The following is a 27,559-nucleotide window of genomic DNA, read 5'->3' as shown; positions in this document are numbered from 1 at the left end:
TATAAGGTCACCCTGGAGCCTTCTCTTCTCCAGGCTGAACAACCCCAACTCTTTCGGCCTGTCCTCATAGCAGAGGTGCTCCAGACCTCTGGAGGGCTAAATCATAGCAAATCATAGCATCATTTGGTAAATTATAGCAAATGTTTCATTTAAGCCTGTAGTTGCCAGCCCAGGGAGTAATGCTTCTAGTTCACCAGTTTTATAAATTTCTCCTTTGACACCAGTGCAATGCTTTTCACAGCCAGTGGTGTTGATTTCTTTGTAGAACTCTACATATAACGTATCTCATTTTATCTGATAAATGTCAAATGTCTACCTTTTTAATAGAAGCTCCAGCAACATCACCTTTCTACATACCATTTTTTCCTACAATTGCTTTGTTCCTTCATTTCAGCAGTTTGGTCATTGCTTTTCTCCCAAGACGAAGCCACTCTGTGGCACCTGACATTTAGTGCAAGTCTAGGCCAACTACACCAAATCTCTATATGCATCTGAAGAGCGTTATCAGTAACTTGAACATCCATGGTGTAATGCCAACCACATGACAAAGCAACTCGGCCCTTGATCAGACAAATGCTATGCCTTCCAAGAGAATAGTCACCATGAACACATGGTGACATTTGAAGACATTTGGTAGACTTAAATTTCACTCTAAACGATAGAGAATGTTTCCCTCTCTAATGAGAACCTTACTTGTTTTGTCAACAAGTTGCTTACTGCCCCCACGCTGTTTTTTTCCTTTGGAATACAGTAACGGTTACTATGAGAAGAGGAGCTGGGATGCATGGAAATGACATCAGTAATTTGACATGGTCAATAATCAATAAAACCAAAACATCTAAGGTGAGAAAATAACAATTATCTCATTTTTATTTTTCATTGTTTTATTCTGCCATCACCTTCCTCCCTTTCTCTCTGAGCTACTGAGCTCTCTTTCTCAGAACTTTACATAGAACTATGGCATTGCCTGTAAATGTGACTTTTTGGAGCAGCTTCTGGTAGGAGAGGTTAACGCACAGACACCTTAATGCTGCTCCTTACCATCCCAGATCATAAGATCATCTGATAATACTGGACTCCCAGTTCCTTTTTTTATTTTTCAAACTATTCTAGTTCACAATGTTCCCAAAAAGAATAGACAACGTGACATTTATCTGATCTAGTGTGGTCTTTTTAAGGTCTGCGATATAAACACTCATCTCAGTGAGAACTATTGCTGCAAGGTCGCTTTCAGCATCATCCCAATAAAGAACTGGACAAATATTACCAGCAGGAAAGTGCAGCAGGCCAGGCCAAGCCAGAACTTCAAAGGAGGGAGGAACATAGCTGTCTGTCTTCCAAGAAATTCCCTGTCTGCAAAGGAAAAGGATCACTGATGCTTCCCAAGAGGGAAGCCTTCTTCCTGCTGCAGTTCCAAGAGCGTGTGAGGGAAGGAATGAGAAGGGGGACAGGAGAAGCGCACAGGTTCCACATACTATAATGCACTTCAGGCTCCAAATAGCCAAAATCTCTCCCTTGGTTCCAGTCTCTCAATTCACATCTGTAACTTCCATCAGCAAAAATCATGAAATATTTGCAGTAAGCTCTTTTGCACATTTGGCGATTAAAATCACTGACAAAAAACATCCAAGTTGCACCAGATGCTTCCTCAACATGCAGTGGGCGTTTCTGAAAGAGACCATCAACTTGCTGTACATTGACTTAGAGAATTTTTTTCATTAACACTGTGTTTCCACAATGATGAATACATTCTGTAGCTGGTCTAAATTAAATAAACTTCAAAAATTATGCTGTTACATGCCCTGTGCAGAAAAAAAATACACTTCTATCTTCTCTGTTTCACTACAACAAAACCAAACCAGTCAAACACATTAGTAAATGAAACGACATTTAATTCTAAGTCATTCAAAATTGTTACAGCAAAAGGCTTCACAAATCATCATCTAAGATACTTCAGACCAACATTTACTCAATTGTTATCAACTTGTTTATGCAAGGGATTATTCGTAATACATGATACAACTAGTTTACAGCCAAATGCCAACTGAAGAGGGTTATCTTGATTTGTCTGGCAGGGTAGAGTTTTCTTTTTGTAATGGTGGCTTTATTTTTATTCATAAAACAGAACTTTCCTGGCAATTCATAGTCCTCTAATTTATAAGACCTATAGTCTGGTAGTCCTAAATGGCTATCTAGGGGTTGAAATAAAAGGAAAATGATCTCTGTGCCACTGAAACAACACAAATTTGTGGTCTGTGCTACAGATTTATTGGTTGGAAACACTCCCAAAGCTAGAAGAACACAAATTACGTTTCATTTTGCTAACTAGAGTTAATAACCAAGATATGGTCAAAATAATTAGCTGGATTTAAAGTCATTTAGGACAACAAATTCCAAGTTTTTTGATCCGAGGTTAAACACTAGTCTGTGATGTCACACAAGCCAAAAAAGCCCCACAATTGTGACAAATTTCACTGTTCTGATTTTTTTTTTTCTTACCACGACACATCAGCTTCTTTGGAAACTGCAACACTGAGCGTGATGTTATGTTTCTCAGACTGAGGAAGTGTTCTGATTGACTGATGATCATTTTAATGTGGGGCTTTAATCTAGTTGAACCACAGGGCTCAGCCAGAGCAGATGTTCAGTGTGTTTCTGAACTGACAGCCCTATCTCCTTTCAGCGAAAACATATACACTTTTATTCCACTCCCAGAATCTCCAAATATAGCATTTTAGGACACACCAACCCAGGTTGCAGCTAGGACATGGCTGCACTCCTAGCAGCAATTAGATACAGTTTTCCTCATCTGGGCTTTCAAAAATCCCAACTCAGGCATTTTGTTATAAACAAACATCTGGTCGTGTCTCAGTAACAAAGAAAGATAAAGTGTTTTTGACAGAACTTTGCCCTCTGGTCAAACTTCGCTTTTCACTAGTGTCTTTCATTTATTCCTTTTTGAAGACTATTTGCACAGGCCTCTAACAGGATGTCAATAAGCAGATTCACTGATATGGAGAAAAGTGATCCAATACTCTGAGCATAGTTTTTAGAGCAAAGATTGGGAGCCTGTAACAAACAAAAAACACGTACTCAAGTATAACAGATCAAAGCTGACACGATACAACGACAAGAGTTTTCTGGTTGTTTTCACTGAAGTTTAAACATAATCATGTTGCCTCATACAGGATAAAGAAAAGCCGTGAACATTATCACAGCACAGCTGAATTTCCATTCCTCCACTCTCTCAGCCACGTTCTCTTACCATGAGCACCAGAGGTTTCATTCCTTGTTAACCATGGCAAAACAAGTTGGCATTTTGAAGTTCAGAAACAAATCCCATCTTTGCACATTAAACTTTACACACACCTTTTTGTCAGCTGGACTGGTATCTGAGAGGTCTCTGGTGAAGCTGGGAGGGGAACCACAAGAGAGCCACGACCAGGGCTGCTGCCCTGCCTGGGAAAGTGTTCTTCCACATCTCAGTCCTCATCTCTGTGGCCTGAAATGTAAGGTAACCATAAGCCTCTGATTCACTGAAGAGTATTCACCGATACAACAACGCAGTAAGTGCTGACATTTTACTAACGCTCCTCCTTTAATATGTAGGCTGGATAGAAAAAACGTAAGTAGGGTACCTTTGAAAATACAGGTGACATCAAGCATATACCAGTTCTTTAACAGCATGAAATCACAGATGTCAATAGCTGAATCCAATTGGGTATTAATTAAGGATGCCATCCTTACGTAGCCCCTGAAAAGCACCTTACAATGCCAGTTCTTTTAGACATAAAAAAGAACTCGGGAAATTAATCAATTTGCACCTTCCAGAAGACACCACCAATAATTTCATGAAAGAAAGACCAAAGTAGGAGGTTTATTTTCAGTGAAAGTGAAGTTATTGGAGGTTGCAGAGGACTAGGAGGGGTTCTTGGGATACAGAGTGTGTTGGGAGGCAGTACTGATACTGTGCTATGGTCTCCTTAAGACATTCTGTATGCAGAGTGGGAGGAGGAGAAGCCCATTTGATGTTAATTTATTCTTTTCCTTTCAGAGTGTTCATCCGCATACCAGCAACTGTCCTCTTAGCTCTTGGAAGTGTTTAGAGGGAAAAAAAAAAAAAAAAAAAAAGAAAAAAGAAAAAAGAGAGAGAGATGAGGTTGAAGGCACAGAAATTCTGGAGCAATCCGTAGACAGAGCGCAGCTGGAGAAATTGGGGATTGTGTTTTATTCAGTCTACAAATTGAAAAAAAAAAAAGGAAAAGACAAACACACGCAAATTTCTCTGCTGAAACGACCTCAGTGGCTGCTTTCTTAACATTTATCAATAGACGCAGCCAGAAAAAGCAGCCTTTTTAATGCAAATCCGTACTTTTCATATTCCCCATGTTTGAGCCGCACCACCATATTTAGTTTTCTGTTTAAGAAACAAAGCAAACATTCTGCAGCAGCAGATAGGCTAATGGTAGTAATCAAACCAATCTGCAATGCGTAATTCTTGGAAGGTAAATATATTCCTCTTAAAACAACAAATGAATGATTTTCTTTGTATACCTTTTTCCCAAGAGGAGGGATAACAAAACTCTTGCATTGGCATGATGCTGAAATTTCTCTCCTGGGCTCTGTAAACAACACATTATAAGAGGTTATCCACATCTACTGCAAATACAACTTGCTTTTACGACTAAGCTACTACCAGAACACGAATGATAAGCCAGTTTCTTCCATGTATTCCCAACATTTCTCTTTAGAAAAATCAAATTTCTCTAACACTGAAAACTGATATTTTAACCAGAGGTGATTTAGCCTTTGGGGCTCAGTGAACAACATCCAACTATCTGTAATATTACACTGCTCTCCGGGTTGACAGCTCATGTTTGAGCTCCAAGTGACTGAAAACAAAACAGCCTCCAAAAGCTCCCTTGCCGTAAACAGGAAGAAAGGAAAGCCTCACCTATCTACACAGACCGAGGTCCGGCATTTCCCAATAGAGTAATGTTCAGCCAGGATTTGGAGGTTTAGCTAGTCCTACACAGATGTCCACTCATACAGCTAATTAACATTAAAGCTCATACAGTAGCAAAGCAATTTAATTCCACGTCTTGAAGTTATTATTCTCACTGAGCTAGACCCAGAGACCATGGATGTTAACTCCACTACAGGGACAGATGCTTTCTGCCCAGCTGTGACATTTGTCTTTTGTATATAGTACAGCACGGCATACAGCATGTAGACAGCTGACCAGGTTCCAAACAAGCTAATATATGGGGAAGAAAAGCAGCTTAGCTGCAGCAATGTGGAGCCCTGCATATGCTATTATACACCCTCGTGCTCTGCCAAAGACCTCGCTGAGCACTATGGTGTAGAAGGCCTGGCTGTGGTACCTCAGGTAGTACATTTAAAGCCTGTTCTGGTATATTCCAATTACTGCAGTGTGCAACATCCTATATCAGCTTACAGCCCTCTGACGTTACACTGATGGGCATCAGCTGAGAGCCTCAAGTCTTGCTTCCAAAGAAGGCAAAAGGAATCCTGCATTTGACTTCTTCAACTCATATTTTTTCTATTTTTCAAGCTATAATGAGAGCTAGATGTGCTCCCCGAGAGATGAGAAGCTTTTCTCTGTAACCCCTTTCACGTCTTTAGGTATCAAGGCAGGAACACACTTTCCATCACCATGTACAGTACAGCTGACAGTGAGTGTTATTTCCTGTCTGGAAACACAGAGGCTATCACATTAGTTTAGCTAAAGTTGTAAAGCTCAGAAATTGCAGCCAGACATCAACATACCCTATAGAGGGTCTCAGGTTTGCAGTAACCCACCTTCACCATTACTGACGCATGTAAATGAATTAATCTGTGGAGCTGATCCACTCCTGAAATATCAACACTGCAACACAACTGCTCTCATGAACTACTACTGTAAACTGAATTAAAATGCGGCTATTTCAGGATGCTGTTCCAAAGAGAGAAATAAATTTTTGAAAAGAAAACATACTGTTCCCAAAAGTTATGTGTTACCCACATAAATAGACTTGCAGCCTTGAAATTCTCCCTTTAGTTTCCTTGCTCTATTTAGCTTTTCAGCATCCGATTGTAAAGCAAGTATTGACAAACTTCAGAGCATCCCTGGAATTCTTTTCCCACATTTCCTTGCTTTACGATCACCTTTCCTAACAAGCACCAGAAATTAACCTGCTTTTCTATTAAATATCCCATCGAACTACAGTATGCCCAGCAGGGTCTCCCAGACTTACAGCTGCCTCAGCTCTCAATGTTTACCACTGATATCTTGTCCAAACAGGGTTGCTTTTGCCCTAAACAGAAAGCTCTATTGAAAGCCCTACAGGACAAAAAAGTCTTCATACTTCCTAGCGTCACTGCAGTGCCACTGTAGACAGAAGATACCCAAAGGAGTAAGTGCCACCTGGGTGGATAGTCACCACATCTTTTTCTTCCAAGGGCTGCTTTTCCTGCCAGGGAAGGCCTCTTAAAGCATTCTAGTCGTATCAGACTTGCCATCTGCTTGAATAAACTAGCCTTTAAAATAATTTGTCAATCCATCTACATCAGCAACATTTATTTCATTAATTGGAAGAATTAGCTCTTTGTAGCAAGTCAAAGACCGCGGAGCCAAAATATACTGTACTTTCTCCCAGGTGACCCAGAGACCCTTGGATGAACTCTTGAGGTGCCATTAAAATGAATAGTTATATAGAAAAAATAGCATTTTAATGTTTATTTAACGTAGCTACCTTTCCAAAAAAAGGAACTTTCAACATTTTTAAACATCTGGTTGCCTTATTTTTTAGTTTGTTTCTCCAGTGGTATGAGCAGAACGTCTTCAATTTAGAAAAGACAAGTCTGTATTCTTAGCCACATGGACGCTCTCAGGTTACAAGCAGTGCTGAGGAGGAGAAGATATATAAATACCTTTTAAAATCATTTTAGGACTGACATTAAATTTTAGAGGTCCGAGTTCTACTGTCCGTTATGCTACTGAGATCAATGAAGCTAGTCTGGAGCTATAGTTGTTTACACAATACTAGTCACACCAGATACTGCTGCATTTTAAGCATAAAAATTGGGTGAGGTAAAGCAAGATTAATTACAACAGCTAAATAAAAGAATTAATTTACTCTTTTAAATGGCTGAGATTCTTACACAGACACTATTGTAACTTAGAAGATATGTTACCACAAACCTCCCAAACGTACACACACACATATATATATATGTGCGTACTTCTTTATACAAATACACATATATTTATAGATAAAAATTACAGTACCAGAAATACTGGCATACATTATGTGCTATACATGTAAATTATACACTGTGCACTTGTGAGTCATAAAGATCTACGGTATCGATAGGCCTTCAGAGCATCCCCAGAATTTTTTTTCCCATATTTCCTTGGTTTATGATCCCCCTTTCCTAACAGGCACCAGAAATTAACCTGCTTTTCTAATAAATAGCTCATCAGTGCTATCTATGAGAATAATCACCTCTGCAATCCTACAAAATATTCTCTCACCTGCTCATACAATACCTTAGTCATCCTCCTAAAAGCAGCCTAAAACCTCATGTTAACTTAGGTGACCACCATGAACTTTAAAATTGCTGATTTCTAGCATGCACAAATCTTACGTGCAGGGACTTCTTCCTCTTAAATACAGACCTTTGTGCTTGCATTTGTCTGTGATAAAACGCCTGTTTTTCCAAACATATACCCTATCAAAGAGTCCCACCTGGTTAGCAAAAAAGTCCTACCAGAACAAAGTGTGATTACCTCAGGATATTTTTCTAAAAATAAATTCACAATTATTTCCAAATAAACAGAAGAAAAGGGTCAATTGAATAGCACTGGGCTAGTAATCAGCCTGGCTGACTTCCTGAATAAGAATACCCTTTCTACCCTTGCGATGACGATGATAAACTTTTAATAGATACTTTTTTACAAAATATTTTTAATCCTTGCAATATAGAGTGAGTGGTTTTATCTCCTACTCATTATCTTAATCTAGTCTGCTAAATGAGCAGCTTGTCATCACATTTAACTTTACCAACAATATTTGAAATTTAATCTAGTTATTTGGCAAAAGCAGACTTAAATAAAGCTATCCTCATTGGCAACAATTTCTTTATAACCTTTAGCTAATTGTATGTCCTAAGAAGATTTTAATGATTTTTGTTCAGAATCAGTGTCAGATTAGCCTGCCTACAGTTAAACAGATTATTCTGTTTGTTCTTCTTAAACACAGCCTCCCATAGGCTTTTAGTTTTATTCCTTGGAATTTCTTTCATGTTTCAGAGCTGACATCTACACTGAATTCCAGTAAAATAATTAAAATTGAATAGCAGCTCCAACTCACTCAGAATCCCAAGACTAAGATTTGTTAGTATTTGTAATTTTATGGCTGTTTTCTCTAAATTTGCACAAAATTTCTCCAGAAGTACGTTCTTGCCGAATAGTATGATAATTCATAGTCACTATTACAAGAGGTGTAGAACCATGTGCTTTCTGCTTCAGGTCTAATAGCTCAGCTACAATTTTTAGAAAATAATTAAAACTCACACATTAAATAATTATCTTCGAAGCCGTAAACTATTGAGAGTTTTAAAATCAGGTAAATTATTTTTGTTCTCTGTTGTGAAAATGAAGAGTCTCTTTGGTGGAGTTAAGTAGAATGCTGTGATAAGTAGGTGATATCCTTCACGGCAACTCAGCATACAATGCAATAAATGACTTTATGCCTGGTTAAATTGTAAGGCAAGGCCGGGGTGTTTAATAACCATGAAAAACTGTTTATTGCACGTATAGTACATTGCCAACGACACTATGTTTTCAGAGGAGAAAGCATTAAAAAAACCCTTTTTTTTTTTCTTTTCTAAGGAGGAAAATGGAAAAGATCAATATAATTCAGGTTTGAAAGTATTTTGCACCGTCTTTCCTAGCTCTCCTACATTCGGGTTTTCAAAACGCAGCCTCTCTTTCTGAAACCGTAATACACACACACATAAAAATTGAATCCAATCCCCTACGCATGGAACAATTTGGGGGGCCTTGAAATTCATACAGGCAGTCAGTGTGAGCCTATGCCGCAATATCTATGTTCATGCACCAAGTAGCATTTTCAGAATGCTACTTTTACACTGAATGCTACTTTTACACTCTTTCTATTAAGGTAAGCAGTGTTCTCAAGGGAAAAGACTCACTAAACCACCACCAGCTGGAGCCATGAGGGAAACTCTTCACATCTCTGAGTTGAGGAGACTGGGACCATTTGCTGTGTTGAAGGTTTTTGGCAGTTGAAGCAAGTTGTCACAGCAGAAGTAGGAGTAGGATGATGACTTCATCTGTGCAAAGAAAAATGGCATTTTACCGCTAATTGGACCATAGTGCAATACAGCCTTGAGATGTACTACCTTAAGGACGAGGGTTTTGAGAAGACATTTAGGAGTTTGTGACGTTCTGATACCATTGCCTACGACGAGCTGTGACCCTAGCTGTGCCATTAAGCGGGAAAAGTGAATTGATGCTTTACTAACAGAACAAGACAACCCAAAAGCACTGTGGGACATATAACCGTACATAACTCTAAATTAATACATAAAGTGGGTAAAGTAAGCTATAAAAGGACACGTTTAAAAAATTATTCTTTGAAAATTTTCCTCAATGTGACTAACATCTGTTGGTCATTTTGTCCGCCAGCCCAAGGAGGTTCAGAATATGAAAGAGGTAATGAACTGTGAGCACAGCTTTACTTTGCAAGAGCGTTTCTTTGATTTTTTTTGTCATAATTGTAGTGGCCTCTGACCAGTCACAAAATGACGATTATTAATTTGGCCCTTTTTGTTCTCAGCCTAATCTTGCGACCAGCAGAACCATGTCCTCCAGCCCATCCTCATCCATGATCAGTGGGTGCTGCCCTGAGGAGAACCCACTTAAAGCAGATATCTGTTTAGGGCCTAGAGTAACCTCTCATCTGGAGTAACAAAACCCAGGTGCTCCACATAGCTGCCGCTTGTCACCCTTCCTGATAGCTTGGCAGGTCTAAAAAGTGAAGGGAGATCTGAAACCTTGTGCAGACGTAATACATTTCATTCCCAAGAAAATGAAACCATGCTTGGAGTTTTCCTAAGTGATGGTTGTAACAGGAGACACGGCACTGTCAGCACCTGTGTGGGAGCACCATTTGATGGAAAGTGGGAACCTTCGTGTAATGCAGACTCAACTCTCAAAGGCCAAATGTGATCAGCCTCCTAAGAATAAAGTGTTTCTTCCTCAAATCACCACTTTTATGGGTGCTCTATCACCTCTAGGCTATACCAAAAGACTGAGATAGTAGTCCTCAGCCGTGCCAACTAATCCTACCACTCACACAGATGACTCGGTAGAGTGGATGAACAATCTGAAGGAAAACTGGTCTTTTATACAATTTTTCCTCTGTTCAAGACATAAGATGCCCCCAGTTTTCTTCTAGCCTTTTAACCCACCACAGTCAGGCTGGCTCCTTTATGTACACAGGGAACCTCTGTGCATTAGAAGCCCAAAGCAAGTTATCAAGGTCCTTCCTACCCCTCCCACCTTTGCCTCCACCGCACATTTCAGAGCTGTCGACACAGCTCCTTGTGTGGTCTCGAAACTGATGCTGTTCAACAGCAGCCAAAAGAGAGGGGAAAATCTGCTTTTTTATTTATATAGATCTGGCTAAGAGTTTTTATTTATTTAGAATGGAGTTTAAACTGTGCTTGACTCTAAATAAATAAAACACGTTATTTTCCCTCCCTACTGGTTGCCACCAAGCCCTGTGAATTTCAAAGACCACACAGACAGCAGCGGCTGTGTGGTAAGATGGGGACCGGTGCAAAGGGAAGCAGCCCACCAGAGGCTGGGTTTTGCAAGGCTTGCAGGTGAAGGAAGCATTATGAAAGGCATGCTTTAAGAGGACAGATGAGCGTAACTCTGAAAAAGACATCAGTTCCTGGGATATTGTGCTGATGCTGATCCTTCTCCTTCCCCGTCCAACAGTGCGTTTCTCCTCCGCAGGACTGAGCCTGAGTCACGTCACTCCTATCCATCACAGTGACAACCTTCTGTGAGTAACTGTAGCCCTGTGCGAGCGCAATGGTGGGGGGACAGGCAGGACAACACATTTCAGGCTTCAGTGAAGTGGAGAGGAAAGGAAGACAATATCTTCAAGATTTATTCCAGGCTGGCCTTTAGCTTTAGTCAGATCCTTGAAAAAATAAAGGATAAGGGGAAAAGCCCACAGAGATGAACATGCTGGGACAAGGGATTCGACTCTTTTTCCTCTCCAGTCAGTCACAGGCAACATTTCTGTAACATGTATGTCTTCTTTTTAGCTTTTAAGTCACAAATTTAATGGACCAAATACAACGCATATTTGGAGTAGCACCTGAGATGAATTTAGATCTAGCTTTAATGGAAGTAGTGTCAAAGGAAAAGTAGATTAAAATTGTACAAAAAAATCCTTCATACCCTGCTTCAAGGGGGAGTCTGATCTCACTCAGTGATCAGCAAAGACACTGACTCCTAGTCACATCCCACACCTGAATGTCCCTTATTCCTAAATGGTAATTTCAAACAAGTTGAAAAGTTCAGGCAAGTTCAGTTCAGGTCTTTTGGAAAACATTAAGTTCCTGAGATATCCATCTGCCAAAGGAGGCACCTGCTAAAGTTCACAGTGTTTGGAAGAAGTGAGAAAAGCAAACAGGAAAAATGCTAACTCCTCCTTCTAGTATCCAGCTAAAACCAAATCTATTTGCTGCTTCGACACTATCTGCTTACAACGAATGCCATATAGAGACATGCATTTATGGAAAGCTCCCACTTTATGCCATCAGACAAATAAAGAACGGGTCCATCCGACACTCCGCTTGACCCTGAACTGCTGCACCATTGATTTGCATTCTCACTTCTTCTCTTCCTCCAACACATCTCCTTTTGAAAGCCAATAGAGAGGAAATCACAAAATCCATCTTCTTGGCAGGCACCTTATTGACATTGACCAAGGACTCCACCGGGCCAGGTTTTGCTCCTGACTTTGTTTTTGTGGTTTACCAGTTGCTAACTGGAGGAAGAGCTGATTGCATAAAATGTCATTTTACTGGTGGGCTGTGGTCTACATTTCATCTAAAGGGTTTAATCTTGATCCCGTTGATCCAACTGATGGACTAGCATTTGCTTCCAAAACTGCAGTTATATTCACCAATACTGACCTGAAAAGTCTGCTCCTGAAACATGAAGATACAATAGACTGTTTCTCAGGGAGTGTCTACAGATCCTGCTTGCGAAGGGCTGAATTTGCCAGCTAATGCTAAAATGGAGCGGGCAATAGCTCTATGGGGCAGGCCATACTCGTGATTAAGTAAGCTATTTTACAAGTTTCAATACAACCCTCAGCAGCAGCATCTGCTGACCTGGTGTGAATGGGAACTTGCAAGTGTCTTATTCCCGAGATGAACGTCACACACCAGCAGAAGGACTGGGGCACAATTAGCAGCTGCTACTAAAATTTTCTCTTCTTTTTATTGGGGAAGGAAGAGGAATCGGTGAACTCTTACATGTGAAAGAGAGAAAAAAGCTTAATACAAAGACCGGCAAGGCAGAAACAAGGTCAAAGGAGAGTAGGAAACTTACTGGGAGGTCAAGCCAACTGAAAAGCCTACATTTTTATACAAATAAGGCATTCAGAGTCCATAGGCTCTGAGGCACTTGGCCAAAGTCAAAGTGAGACATACAAAACCCTACCACAAGACAGACAGAAAGAAAAACATCCATATCTCAGCAGAGCAGCACAGTTGGCTCAGAATTTAGTGTTGAAGGAAAGGTCAGCAGACAGCCCTTATTCAGTGATGATTGCTGAATATGAAGAGACATAAGCAAGGGGCAGCTAAAGAAGTAGAGATTATTAGAGCGGCCGCAAACCCTCTCCAGCTGGGAAGGGTGCCGGACAAAGCACATATCTCCCTGTGCTCCCATGGATACTGAAAACCAGAAGCAATTCTGAGAGGAGAAGAGACCAGTAACCCTATCTGGATTCACAACCTCATTCCAAATTCAGCTGTTTCAGACAATGATGCAGCACAAATAGATTTCTGCAAAGAGCAACTTGGCATTTCAGGACTGTCTTCTACTGACGGGCATGGAGAATACACTGCTGCGTGCTGGTTGGAGGGGCACTATCAGAACCCCACATGGATTCAGGATCCCTGCCACACCTGGAATATTTCCACCAAATCTGTTCAACATGAAAGCTTCCTATCCTTTTACCCCTTATTTTCCTCCTCCTCCACTCTAACGTTCTAGGTGTAACTTTTACTGTAAAGCTGCCTCTACCCAGCAGTACTCCCTTACCCCCATCTCTCGTATCTTGCACCTCAGGTGAAATTACTAGTGTAAACACAGCCAAATGTAAGGACACACCACATCAGCTGGTGCTCGGAACAGCTGCAGAGAACTAACTTAACCCAGAGTTCCCTGTTAACCCTAGTCTGCAAGACCTTTGCCTGCCACATCCCCAGCCTTTGCAGAGTAAAGACTATGAATTCTTACTGCCAAGGACAAGGATGTAGATACCACCAAACTCAAAACATAAGCCAGGAACTCCCCACCTTCTCTCCTCTCCTCTGTGTCTTCTTACTGGATATTACAGTAATACCTTTCCAAACTACTCAGATATATTTCCAAATAAATGTTCAATATACTGTATTCTAACAGACTGGGCTGAGCGTGTGTTTTGACTTCCCTCTTTTTTCCTTTTTTTTTTTTTTTTTTTAAAATCTTTATTCTGATTTCTGGGTGGCAAAAGAGAGAAGACTTACATTTAAAATGCTTTAGAGATCCTAAGACAAACCTCTTTATATTTGCGTGTGGTCCTGCAGTTTTGTCAGTTGTCTGACATTTTAATTTCCTGTTCCCCTCTTATGGTGGGATTCTGATTTCCTCTCACTCTTTCTCCTTTCTCCACTACAAAAACCTGACAGGCATCTCTATTTCTACCATCTGTTTCCTATTCACTTTTATAAATATTGAAACAAATAATTAATTTGGCAAACAGGCATGATGTAGCCTGGCTCATCTTCTGTCAATCTATAACTCCTACCATCCCTTTCCAGGCTTTCAACCTCTTACAGATATTAGCTCCTTTGCTCCATATTATTCATCGTCCAAGTCATCAATGAAACTGGTCCAGCTTTAAATGGTTTAATGTTTTTACATTAGAAACAGCCACTCGGGGTATTCTGCGTCCTCATGAAATGCTGTGTCAACACAGTCCAGTTGCGAACCACTCTCGGAGAAACGGTCTTTCTGTGTTCACGCAGTATAAAATATGAAAGAACTATCCACGAACAGTGTGGTAAAAGAGCATGCTGGGCAATACATTCTCTGTCCTCAGCAACTAAATATACATAGTCCTCTGCTAGCAGAGGTATGACGTTACTGGGGGCAGAAAGATTGGGTCTACCTTTAAAGCAATCCCAAGCTGTTCAAAGAGATATCGCCCAATGCCTGTCTATTCCTGTTTCCTATGCCAATTCAGCTCTCAGTGTATTGGGAATCTCAACCCATGAGATTCCTCCTGAATGTCCAGTTGCCATTTCCACAGAGCAGAGACTATGCTTTTCTTCCGTGGTTGGCTATGCCTTGTGTCAGAACTGCTCAGTGCCTCCATACCCCAAATACACGCATTGTATACACATACCCAGCACTGTACCTAGGAATGCTCCAATTGCTGCAGAAGCATACATGTCCTGAATGCCAAGGACCAATTTGACAGATTTTAACTGTTCTTTACCACTGCTGAAATGCTAAATCATGCCTCTCAACCTACCAAATAAGCTTTGCTGTGAAAGACCACGCTAACCCACCACTCATGCTAGCCAGAGATGTTAGATGTTGTTAAAAACCTCCTCTGCGCTGCAAAGTGCCTAAACCCCTTCTGTATTATTCACTTGCTCCTCATGCACCAATAAATACTAATGATTGTCAGAAGTAAGACAGATCACAAAGTCTTGTAGCCATTTCAGCCCTCAACCAGGAGCAAGTACAATTTTATTCCTTTCTGTTTGTCCACCCTTCACTGTAAAAACTCCTTGGGAAAACACCATCCTTCTAGCATCAACCCTGTAAGGCCACAGGGGCAAGCCAACCAGGGATCTGTCACTAAACTGGCACAGACAGACCCTGCCTATCACCCACAGGGACGAGACCTCTGTTTCCAAACTTGAGAAGAAACCATACCAGCCCCAGGAGAGCTCAGCACACATGCGGACCTCCTTAGGACGGTGGCAGGGAGCAGGGTGCACCAGACCAAGGTTGTGCTGCCCTGCCTCCAGGTGCCAGCCAGCAGTGTGCCCCTTCTCCCCTTCTGCCAACGGCTGCACAGACACGCCAGACTGCTCCAGACGCACACCCTTATCTCGCTGACCACCGCAGTGCTCACCAAACCTTGCCCAGACCATCCTTCCTCTCCTCAGACTTGTGGTCATGACTCTGAATTCATCTTCTGGATATTTTCCCAGATGAATATGCCTGTAACTTTTCCTTGGGGCTTAAAAAAGACTTTTCAACCCATTTTTTCCGTATCACCATGCTGCCCTAGAGATGTCTCTGAGGTAGATATATGGTGAGGTTACACATTCTGAGTCCTCACCGGGAACAGGATTGCAAAAGAACATTCCAATTATTTTAGGTTATGGAAAAAGTAATCAAATATTTTCACTCACCACTAAAATGTCATCTTTTTATGCATTTCACAAAGAATTCTCTCATTATGTTAGATAGGCCTGGAGAGACTCCAGTCTCTGTGGGTTGCATGCATTCCCGTGTTCTGTTCAGAAATTAAAAGCCTTAGTATGTTTTTTAAGAAAGCTAAGTCACTTGGTGCCCTGCTACTGACCCAAAACTTGATGGCAATACACCTGATTTCTCCTATAAACTGACTTGGCCTTTTCTGAATTCGTTCCTCACACAGCTGTGTGCACAGCGTTCTCCCCACATGCTTTGATAAAAATAACAATTGCACATGAAGAAAAAAGAAAGCCCAGAACAATAACGACATCAGCAACCGCTTGAGAAAAATTAATGAGCGCTGCCAAACAGCACAGCCATTCACTGACACTGAATAAAGAAGACAGCAAGTCTATAAGGCCACTAGTACCCTAATTTTTAATTTAACTAGAGTTCTTTTTTAAAATTTTGGCATAATGCTGCAACAATGCAACAGCTTTACATGAACACTGCAGCATCAGCCAGAAGGCCAGAAGGCTTGGAGTTTGAGCAAAAAGGAGTATGTTAGCAACACAGACCTTATGAATGCAAGCAAGCAATTCTCACTGCAGGAGAGAGGTGAAATATATCCTTACCTCTTACTTTCCTCCATACCACCATCATGCCTAGAAGCTCAGAGACCCAAAGACACCAGTGACTGGGCACTGTACAAACACAAAAAAGGACAGTCCTAAACCTATATTCTACAGCTGCATGAGATATCCAGTGGCACAGTAGAGACAAAGGTTGACTAAGAAATGTCTCTACTGAGAAATACATTGTTTTTCAGTCTTTGTTGTTTTAATCTGAAGTCCTACATCACTGGATTTTATGTAATAAAATGCATCTCCTGATAATTTTCCGCAAACTTTCTCCTTCTCCATGAGACCTTCATAAAATATCTTTCTTCAAAATCAGAGAAGTAGAAGAGAAAATCTATTTAAGGAACAAGCATAACACATGTTCCAGATTATCTGAAGGACCAGCGTAAGAAATTACACTGATTGCATCTTAGCAAGAAATGTAATAGATTCTTTTGAAATGTCATAGATTTCTTTTGAAAAGAAATATGTATTGGGACAACATACAACAGGGAGACACCAAAGATCCCTGTTCAGGATAGCTAAGTGTAAGTAGAAGCTTTCAGTGCAGGCATTGGTGCTTTGTCCTAGTGATCCTATGATGATAATAGAAAGTATCAGATATTACATCCGATCCCACAGACTCCACTCATATGAGCAAATCCCATTCCCCTGGCAGGTCACACTCGTGTGCATAACTCACAGAATAAAGGGTGTATAACTGAGAGCAGTTACTGACCCCCTCTAGAGTTGCCTTTGGTAGGGAAAAGAGGAGGGAAAAAATTGTGAATTATTCACGATTTTCAGTTTATCCCTAATCCCTCAATTCTGTCGTTCTGAGGGTAGAGAATTTTGCCTAATGGCAGAGCCAGAAATAACAAGCTAGAATTGCATGTTTATGAAATGGGGTCTTAGTTACTTATTAGGATCAACTGAGCTTGAATTAATGTTGGCTCACATTCAAGAGCACTGAATAAGCATCACAGTTTTAAAACTCGTTAATGGTTGTTTGTTGCATATATTTAACATACTAGAAACATCCAAACAGGCTAGACCATAGTTTTCTTATAAACATACAGGGGTAGAAAAATATGGCTAATATAGTACTACAATCTTTGGATTTGTAGCTCTACTTACACTGGTGACTGACAGATGAAGATAAACCTGAATTTAACAGGACACCTTTTACTCCTAAACTGAATTTGGGCTGCGGTGGATAGACACATCACACTGTTACCATCGGTGCTTTTATTTCAGAAGGTAGGTGACTACTTTGCAGGTGATAAGCCAAAACAGAGCAGAAGCAGAGTTTACATAGAAGTGAGGGTGTAATGTAAGTGGAAGAGAATCCAGACCAGGTAAAAAAAGTAGCTGACACCGTAGATAGCATGTGGCTTTGAAAAAATTCCTGCTGAAGGCCACTGAATGTGTGACAATTAGTCCACAGTTTGAACTGATAAAAACGATTATGTTTTATCAGCACACAAGATATTTGCTCCAGATGACTTACCAATTATCTGAAACACAGAGAGGACAGCCATTCACACACTTTTAACGCACATTGCACAGGATTTCTTAAAATACTAGGTTATTTTTTTTCTTTTTTTACTGTATAAAGGCCCATAATGCTTAAGTTTGCGTAAGAGTATGGCTGCATTTCTGATGATTTAACCATGTCAGGGATATTTACATAGAGGGTAACGTGTCAGGAATCACTGAGCACAAGAAATAAAGCAAGTGCGCTCACATTCGCTTTCTGTCTCAAATCAGCAGTAAGCTTTTGAAGAAAATGTCCTTATCATCCCACTTACCATGATTTGGTTTGCACTTCAAACAGCCTTAGGGCTCACAAACTGGATTATGAAACTAAACTGGAAGATCTGCTCCAGCAGTGCACCTACTGCACTCCAACCAGTTACGGATATGCAGCCTACAGGACCAGATTAGAAATAGTTCAAGGTAGAGCACCTGAAGTGTTCTTCATGCGGACACCAGCTCCTCAGCACCAATTGCTCTGTTCACACGAGCAGAACATGGGAGCAGGGGGAGAAGACGCAAAATATGACCTCCCGAGCAACTCCTCTACTCTAAGGCCTGTCCCGAAATCCTGACGCTTGAACCAAGCACCTCCTGAGCTGATTTCATGCCTATTGAAAGACAATGCATTGCCAAACCAGGCCCAAAGAAAAAAAAAAAAAATCATTTCCAATCAAGGTCCTAGGGCAAAAACTTTCATCTGAAAATAAGGCTGAAAATAAACTCGCAGGTTTGACTGAAAATGATGGTAATAACAATAACACATGGCACTAATAATAAAATAAACATTACTGATTTTTCATCAAAACATTGGAAAATTTTACTAGAATGATTTATCTTGTCTGAGCACAGTTTTCCTAATTATTCTTTTTTTTTTTTTTTTTTTTTTTTTTGAGAACAAGAAATCCCTGCCTGTCATACACAGCCACAAAGTCATGGTGAGTCAGGCCAGACTTACCTCAGGCTAAGACGCATAAAGAATTCACATGATCCATACAGGACACAGCCCTGTCATACATAATCTTGACTATTTTTTACCAGAAGCAAAGGAAACTCTGCCTACTCTAAGCCCTACGGCCAGAAGCTTCAGGGAAAGAAATGTCACCCTCCTCCCCTTCTAGTAAGAAGAGAAACATGCTACCGAAGACAGTTTCATTGGCAAGGCTCTCAGCCAGCATCTCTGGTAGGAACATTATCATAAGCAGACATCATTGGGGCTGTGGGGGAGCACTCTCCTGCTCTCACAGCCCTACAGTGGAGGACTCTGTAGCAACAGAGAATTTTCCATGGCAGATGTAGGAGACCTGAGAAGAAGCCACCGAAACTCCCAAGTCAAGTCTAATAAAGCCTCATCATGTTTTGATGGCCCCAGCGAGGAGAAAACGAGAGTCTAGTTTGGCACAGGGCCATGTAGACTACTGCCACCAACTGACCCCAAATGCCAGTGGGTTTTGAGGATGGGTGAAGCACAGCAGTGGAGTATGACTGTGGCTCAACGGGTTGGAAGGAGGTCTGATCCCAGGAAGCCTTACAGCAGCACACTGCTGTGCTGAGGCTGCAGCACATCCCCCTGGTGGCATACCTGCCATGTCACTGCACTCTGAGACACCCACTACGTGTGTTACATCTGTCTGATGGGGACTTTCCATCATACCTAATGAGGACATACTACCTGCTCACATTCCCAAAGGTTGTACAGACAACCTCCACAAAGGTTAGCTCTGCACGGTGCAAAGCAGACCACTTAATTGCTTTACCAAGAGGTCAGAGACATTTGACGGTTCACGTACCACAATACCTGTGTATAAGCTAGTTCTTGAATAGGTCAAAATTCCACTTAGGTCAAAACCCATTAAAGATTTTTGAAAGTAATCTGCGATTTTGGGCCCCTGCTTCGAATGACCCAGCAGGCTTCAGATCGAGACCTCAATATTTTTGGAAAACAACACCTGCTTGAGGTATCTCAGGTTTCAGGTATGCTACTTGATGCACTAATTCTTCACAAAAGCACACAGAGAAAAGGAGAGAAAGAAACCCGAGTTGTAAATATCAGACAGATTTACTCCTATACTGTAGGAAACACCAATAGGCAATGAAAATCATACGTCATGCTATGGCACCTTCCCAAACACAAGTAATTGTATTATGATTTGTAGGCTGTGCTAACCCATTTCTCAGCTCAAAGACTTTTCTTGCTTCAGCAGATTAACAGTATCTTCTGAAGAAAACAAATAAAAAATTTTGGTTCTCCCCAGTATTTCTCTCCTGCTTCAGAACTATAATCTGAAGACAGCAGCTGCGCTACAGAAGTATTGAGAAGGCTAGGGAAAATGGGAGAAGCACACGTCAAATTACAAATATGAAAGAACACAGTAGCTTTTAAATTAAAGCATGTTTAGCAGAGCAAGGCAAATGGAGATTACTGAATAATCTGAAAAAAATGGGATGTTTTATGCTGCCAAAGAAAATAAAACCAGCGTCATTCAAGTTTCTCAGCAACGAAAAGACATTATGACAACAAAACCTAAGTGCATGCAGAAGACTGCATGAAACACAAACATTAATACTAAAAAAAGCCAAACATCACCTTCCTGAAAAACATTTAGAGACCTAAGGCTTTTTGGAATCAGAGTGGATGAGATATCCGCTCTGCAACATCTGAGTAAAGCAGCAGATTTCTTGGGGTTAAAGGGCTTCGGAAAGGATTCGTCAGACCTAGCATCATTTTGCAATCCCACATAACATTGATTTCTTCATAAGCTCGTCTTGATTCCCTCATGGTTCTGGCAGCAATAAATCACAGCAGTTTAAAAGAAGGTCATGTACACATTTTCATATTTCATACATGATGCTGTTGTATAAAACAAACGACCTGGGGTACTTTGCTTGAGGGTTGTAAAGTCACCAGTTCACTTTGGATTGACTTTAATACGTCTCCATGGAATACTCTCATCCTTTTCTCCTTCAGAAGGACTCCATACACTCCTTTGTTCCTTAACTACTTTCAGGAAGGCCCAAAACTCTTCCGAAGTTTTACAGACCACAAAGATTTCTCTTACGGGCAAGTGCAATACACAAGATCATGCAGTCTACCTCACTCCTGACTCCTAAGTGGGGTCTCTAACCCTCATTTAAGGCATCGTGGCTCCCTGCATAGTTTGTGAGGAGGTACAAGCACCTGAGAGTAAGATACAAAACACCCACACACCTCACACCTGCACCGTGCTGGGAACCCCTGATCTCCAGTATTGCCCATCAGGAGCCTCTGTCTGCCTGCTTCACAGCATGCTACAGCCCTCAACCACCTCCTCAGGGCATACCTGTGCTCTTTGCCTCAGCCCACACAACAGGGCTGCTCTCGTTCTTATTATTTATAAGCCCAGCATGACCCAGAGCACAGGGCAACATGGTACACAGGGATCCACATAATGACAAAGTGCCCGGGTTATGCTTAGTAGGGCTGGTTTTGGACTAGAATTAACAATTTCAGCTGGATCAGACCTGGCTCCCTGCTAGGTCAGGCTGATGCTTTTGCCCCCTTTGTGCCCTAGGCAATCTCTGTTACTCTGGTTTTCCCACCAACCATGGTATATCAGTCCTTCATTAGGGAGAGCTGTGTGCGGTATTGTGCGTGTGGTAAGGTCTGATATTATAAGGCTACTACAACAAGATCACTTCAGGACAGAGCCTAAACCTGAGCGTAGCACCTCTGCTATGAAGACAGGCTGAGAGTTGGGGTTGTTCAGCCTGGAGAAAAGAAGGCTCCGGGGAGACCTTACAGCAGCCTTCCAGTACCTAAAAGGGGGCCTACAGGAGAGATGGGGAGGGACACGTTATCAGAGAGTGTAGCGATAGGACAAGGAGTAATGGTTTTAAACTGAAAGAGGGCAGATTTAGATGAGAAATTAGGAAGAAATTCTTTACTGTGAGGGTGGTGAGACACTGGCCCAGGTTGCCCAGGGAAGCTGTGGATGCCCCATCCCTGGAAGTGTTCAAGGCCAGGCTGGATGGGGCTTTGAGCAGCCTGGTCTAGTGGGAGGTGTCCCTGCCCATGGCAGGGGGGTTGGAACTGGATGATCTTTAAGGTCCCTTCCAACCTAAACCATTCTAGGATGTCCATCCTTAACATCTTTTCATTCCTTTTTGAGTTTAGTTTTAATTTTGTATCTCTAAGTTTTGTAATTGCTAATCAGAGGATACTACTCTGCTTCTTTGCTATTTACTAATAATTTCACACAATCTCTTACAATTATTACTGGTTTTATCTGGAAATATGGTTGCATTTGCTGATCTTATTTATAAGTACCAACTTCTGCCTAATATAAAATACAAACCAAATTGTTCCATATCAGGAGCTTATTCTGTATTATCATAGAAACACATCTGCTTACATTTTCATTATATTTTTAGACCTACATGAAAAGCAAACTGAAGACAATATAGAAAATGAGCACCGGTACCTAGAATTGGTCTTATCTTCAAACAGAGCTTTGTATTTCATACTTTATGCGCCCATGTCAGACAAAAAAACTTTACATGCTACTAACCTGAGTTGCAACTTTTATTGTAGTTGAAATCCTGACCCTTCCTCCCAGCAAAACTGTCATGGTCCCTGCTATAAACGCCAGGGTTAGCAACAGATATCGATTAGCAAGAGATTAAGGGCCAAGGGGATTGCTCCAGACCCCATTTTCATGCTCCAGAGAAAAGCTATTGTATTATTTCTGCTACCGCAGCCTGCCGTCTCCTTGCTTCACACATGGTCGAGAGCCCTCTCTGCTCCCACTCTCTCACGCCTCCAGCCAGGCATCAACTTGTAATAAAAAGCTGATGCCAAAAATTAGAATCATAACTGTATATTGAAACACTCCTCTGAAGTGCTAACATCCCTAGCACCATATGGACCCAGCAAAGGATCGCAGAGAGAGGGGAGGAGAGAGAGACGAGAGCTTCTAGCTGAGAAGCACGTGGATTCATGCTAGCAGCAGCGCAGCAAGCTGCTGGAACTGATTTACCACTAAAGCTGTTAACCAATAACTGACTTCTTCCAATTATTGGTTTCACAAACAATAATCAGGTTAAAATTAGTAATCTGAATATAAAACTTCTCTTAAAGGACAGGGAGTGCTGTCCTGCGGGGGCAGAGAAACAGGGAACATTCGGAAAGGGGAGACATAAAAAAGCGTCCTGTAGGTGGGAAATGTGTTTTGTGTTGGGGCAGAGCTGCAGGACACCATACAGCACACTTTCAGCTCCCTCTCTCACCTCAGGGACTGCCAAATGCCACTGTGGTGACAGCGGGGATGAGCTGGGAGCCAGAGCAGAGAGTATGAGCTCTGGGGACATGCGTGCTAATGAAAGAGAGAAAGAAAGAGACAGAAAGAGATGGAGATTCAATGGCAGAGATTAAAGCCTCAAATATATAATCCAGTTTTGTATGACTTTTCCTACCCTATTCTCAGTTTGCAATTACAGACCAAAATTAATAACCTAGTCTACCATCTGCACACTTACTGTCTTAGATTTAACCATTGCATTGCAAACGTTTACCAGACAGACAAGTCTGTTTTAAGAAACATAGCATCGCCGAGAGTTGACAGATCAAGAAACACAAGCACAAAGGTAAGAGACAACCTTTTCAAAAGCGAGGGGATCCTAATTCCGGGGTGACCATCTTGTTTATCATAAACCAAAGACTTTTTTTTAAAGCTTTGGTTTCGGTGACTGTAGCCAAATGCAAGAGAGAAAACTGGAGCCTGAACACAAATGTCTGGCTGCTATCCTTTTCTTAGACCACCATGCTGGATTACCACCACTGCTAACAGCACTTCCACTGAGAATTGGCAGCTGGGCCCCTTGACAAAATATGGAGATATGTTGATGGGCTTTGAGTTGAAAACACTGAAGTATTCACTCTGTTTAATAAGGAAAAGCATCTAAATCTTTTAAGTCGAAAGTTCTACTGGGAAATAAGCAAGAGGCATTGCTGTGTTCCAAATGTCAGGACTTCCATCCTTCTCCTATAAATCGCAGGCAGGGCCCAAATGCGAGGGGGGAAATTCCCAGCACAATCCTGCACACCACGCGGACCAGAGTTCTGGAAAAGGACAACACTGAGCAATGGTGTTATCCATACAGTTTTCCAGCCTTTTCTTACGCCCAAAGAGAAAAAAAAAAAAAGCCCACCCCAAGAGAGGAAGTGTTTTTACTTAGCGTAGTAGAAATTAAGGTACAAATTATGGGAAATGCTTGTACAGGAAGAATTCAGCTTCCTACACACTTGGCAGTATCACTGACTAGGAAACAATAATAGTAGTTGTTCAGAGATTGCACCACCCTTTCTAATAACTTTGTGCAGAATGAGATGTTTCTTCCAGTCTGCAAAATCCTGTATAATTTTGAAGCATATTAGAGGTGAAGGAGGTGAGGACCACTGGCTATAAAACACAAAGGTCAAGATACAACCCTTGCCCCGGGAAGTTCCTACACTGCAGATAACCAGCTGTTCCGACAGTCTAACGATGAAAGCATCACTCTAACATTGCTCTGGTTAAGGATGTACTCCTCTCAGTGCACACGCTACAGAGCATGGACTATGTATCCTGGGCTAGAAAGGAAGGTGTTGGCATTTTTCTCAGCAGTTCTTGAATTTTTGCACCATATATTTTTGCTTTTGGGTATATTTTCTTCCTTTTTCTGCAAGTAAAAAAACTTTCAGTCAATAAACAACACAAATTCCACAGCCATTATTTTAAAAAGCATATAGGAAATTAGATTCTAATGTCCATATTTAAGTAATGAATAATTCCTAATCAGACCAAGTTCTAGTAAGATTTCCTGATGCACTGAAAGACAAGATAGGAAGTACCGGGACAGCCAGACTGACCTAAACTGATCTCAGACAACAGACTTTCACATAAGGCTTCTTGCCCACAGTACCATCGCTTCCCGCTTTCCTTTGTTCCACAAGATAGGATACTTCATTAGATTTGCAGCCTCGAGCTCGTTCCCATGGCAACTCATGGCACAACAAAACATAAGACATTAATCACTATTCTCATACTTTATCAGGAGAGAAGAAACCGGGCTGTGAGCTGACAGAATTGTATGACTCACAAATAAGTAACTGCAACAAGGGAAAGCAAAAGTGTGACAGCATGCTACAGTGCCCTAAGGGATAAAGGGGATCCAGATCACGCTGCGTAGATCCCCACCCAGATCTGGATCTTAGCTCCCCCAGTGTTTGGCGATATTACGAGTCAGTGCTTCAACCTGTGGCATTTGGACTCAGAAAGCGATGAATCTGGTCTCCAGGAGGATTGTGTATAGTCACATTCCCTGCTCTGCTCCTGCTCAGGGCAGAATCAGACTTGTGCCACAAAGAGGCCCAGGGTCAACTGACCCAGAGTTCAACTGACCCAATTATTTCTTCTAATTGCACCTCTAGTGGAAACGTTTCCTTATCTGAAGCCCCAGTTGAAAGATTCTCTTTTGTGGGCGTGTGAGAGAGACTGTTTATTCTTATGCTTCACTCCTTTAAATGTTTTCATTTCCACTGATAATCCCATTTTATTGCCTGGCTTTTCTCTCTCTCTGAGATAAAGCTACATCAGCACCAGAATCTTACTGCTGATGGTGACCTTCTTTCAGTGGGACTTCCCTGTAAAGCATTTCCAGAATACAAGAAATTGCAAGACTTACATCTAAGTATACTTTGCAAGTAAGCACTCGCTTTTGTAAACTTGCATCCAATACTCCGGCTTCAAAATAAAGTCATAACCATTCTTTCGATGGCAAAATGAATACTATCGATACTAGGACAAAAGCAGAGGAACGACGCATATTTACATGAACTAAAAAGGTTTCAGACATTGGAACGTTGTAACATTGGAATCAATTTTATCTCAACCTATATCTCAAGCTGAGGCTAAGAGTTTGATCTGTGGGAAAGGCCCCAAAGTAATCTTTGATCATAAAAAGTTCACTGTACCTTCAAGTAAGTATAACTCCCCTGGTTCAGATCTCCTTGGACCTTGTGTATAGAAGCTAATCTTCTTTGATTTGCTATGTAAACACAGTTGCACATACCAGGTTCAGTGTATCTAGGAGGCATTCCTGCATCCTGCTGGCATGGACATTTCTCCTGAGCCATTACTTCTAGAGGATTTGTTCATTAATATCTTTCTCCCATTCAGTGCTTCATTGCATTGGTTTCATTAGGAGGAAAAAAACCCAACAATTTTTCCAATAAGATGTTCCTAGAAACTGAATGAGTCTGGAGAGCGTTTTTATTCAAGCATACACTCCAGGAGATGGTATTTTGGAAAGACTGAGTGCAATGTGAAGTACGTTATGCAATATAAGTATGCCAGACTGGAAGTCTCCATTCTCAAGGGCTGATGAAAACAATTCCTTAAGCTGCAGCTTTCATAGCTTCGTATCTATGAACCTCATGCCTGCATGGATCCGCACACAGAAGCAAACAGAAAGCTAGCCAAATTTCAAAAATCTGAAAATCCCACAAAATTACTGAATCCCACACAGTTCCTGTTCAAAAGTATAAATTAACTGCAATTTGTTTGAGAGCCCTCTCAAAAAATCTGTGAACAAACCCAGTCTGAACTTTGCAACAGACGTTTCTTATGAATGTAGGACCTAACAGCAGTCCTTAAAGTTTTGTAGGGGTCTCAACACACATCTGCTCCCACAGAGAGAAGCCGAGAGCAGCATACCCCTGTTGAACGCTGAGCTCTGCGGAAAACCCAGGAGCTCAAATGGAGCACGACGGTTTCCAAATTCCTTTGAAAATAAAACAGGCTCTTCCGAATTTCCCCTGCAGTGGCAGGCAGCTCCAAAGGCATAAATGATTGCTGCTGTGGTAACACAGTCATAGTGATTCCATAAACATTAAAAGCATGACTTGGGAAGGCATTTGGGAAGTAAACTTTAGATTTATTCCTTGTAAGTCCTGGCACCACCAGAAAGTGAGGCAGATCTTACAGGCATGGGCACTAGCCCTCTCTCCACAGACTGCAGGAAGCACGGAAAGCTCCTAACAGTAGTACTCATGTAGGTGCCCAAAGGGAGGTGACAAGAACAGAGGGCACCATGTTTCCGACACCTCCATAATGAAGAGCATTGTCTCTTCAGGCTTGCTACCAAACTGCTAATCTGCGCGTTCACTAAGGGAAATTTAGTTATGCATTTTTCCGGCAATTACTTTTCTTGCATCTGGAAGGACGCTTGAAAGCAGGCCTTGTGTTTTCGTCACACCTACTTGTTAATAAGCGTAAGACCACTGTCATCCCTGATGCAGTCTAAAAAGGGCAGAAGATAATGAGAGCTAGGCCAGGGTAGCGCTGCTGGGTGTTTTCAAGCTGGAGAACCCTCTGAACATATCATAGTTTCATTGCATGTAATACAAGACTAGGAATTTGAGCCAGCAATAACTGCTTTGGATGATGGGCTATGTGTGGATAGTTTGACAAAGTAGATGAAAACCTTGTCTCCATCTCTCACTCTCCTGTGGATTTCTTACATTAACTTCTATTAGTAAAATCCTGCAGCAAGAAAAATCAGATAGTGCCTTGCCTTTGACATCAAGAAGGCTATGATGTTATCTGCCACGGAAAATTCTTTTTTA

The 27,559-nt window shown here is 41.4% G+C and overlaps 1 protein-coding gene across 2 annotated transcripts in view; it reads right to left on the bottom strand.

Annotated features, from left to right (window-relative positions):
• Positions 1-3,486: 3,486 nt before the first annotated feature.
• The window catches only part of BICRAL (BICRA like chromatin remodeling complex associated protein), a 136,403-nt gene continuing 112,330 nt past the window's right edge, over positions 3,487-27,559 (bottom strand). Inside the window, exons 21-22 of one of the 2 annotated variants that reach the window (XR_012586092.1) lie at positions 9,220-9,360; positions 3,487-3,502 (exon numbers count right to left, since the gene is read on the bottom strand). The gene's annotated coding sequence lies outside the window, so the exon portion shown is untranslated. Of the gene's footprint in view, positions 3,503-3,623; positions 4,623-9,219; positions 9,361-27,559 lie in introns of those variants that run through there. The other variant, XR_012586091.1, reaches the window with a different exon arrangement.

Source organism: Larus michahellis, chromosome 3 (assembly GCF_964199755.1).
Source record: "Larus michahellis chromosome 3, bLarMic1.1, whole genome shotgun sequence".
Lineage (NCBI taxonomy): Eukaryota > Metazoa > Chordata > Aves > Charadriiformes > Laridae > Larus > Larus michahellis.
Note: the sequence above shows the minus strand (reverse complement) of the source record. Positions and strands in the feature narration are given on the sequence as shown.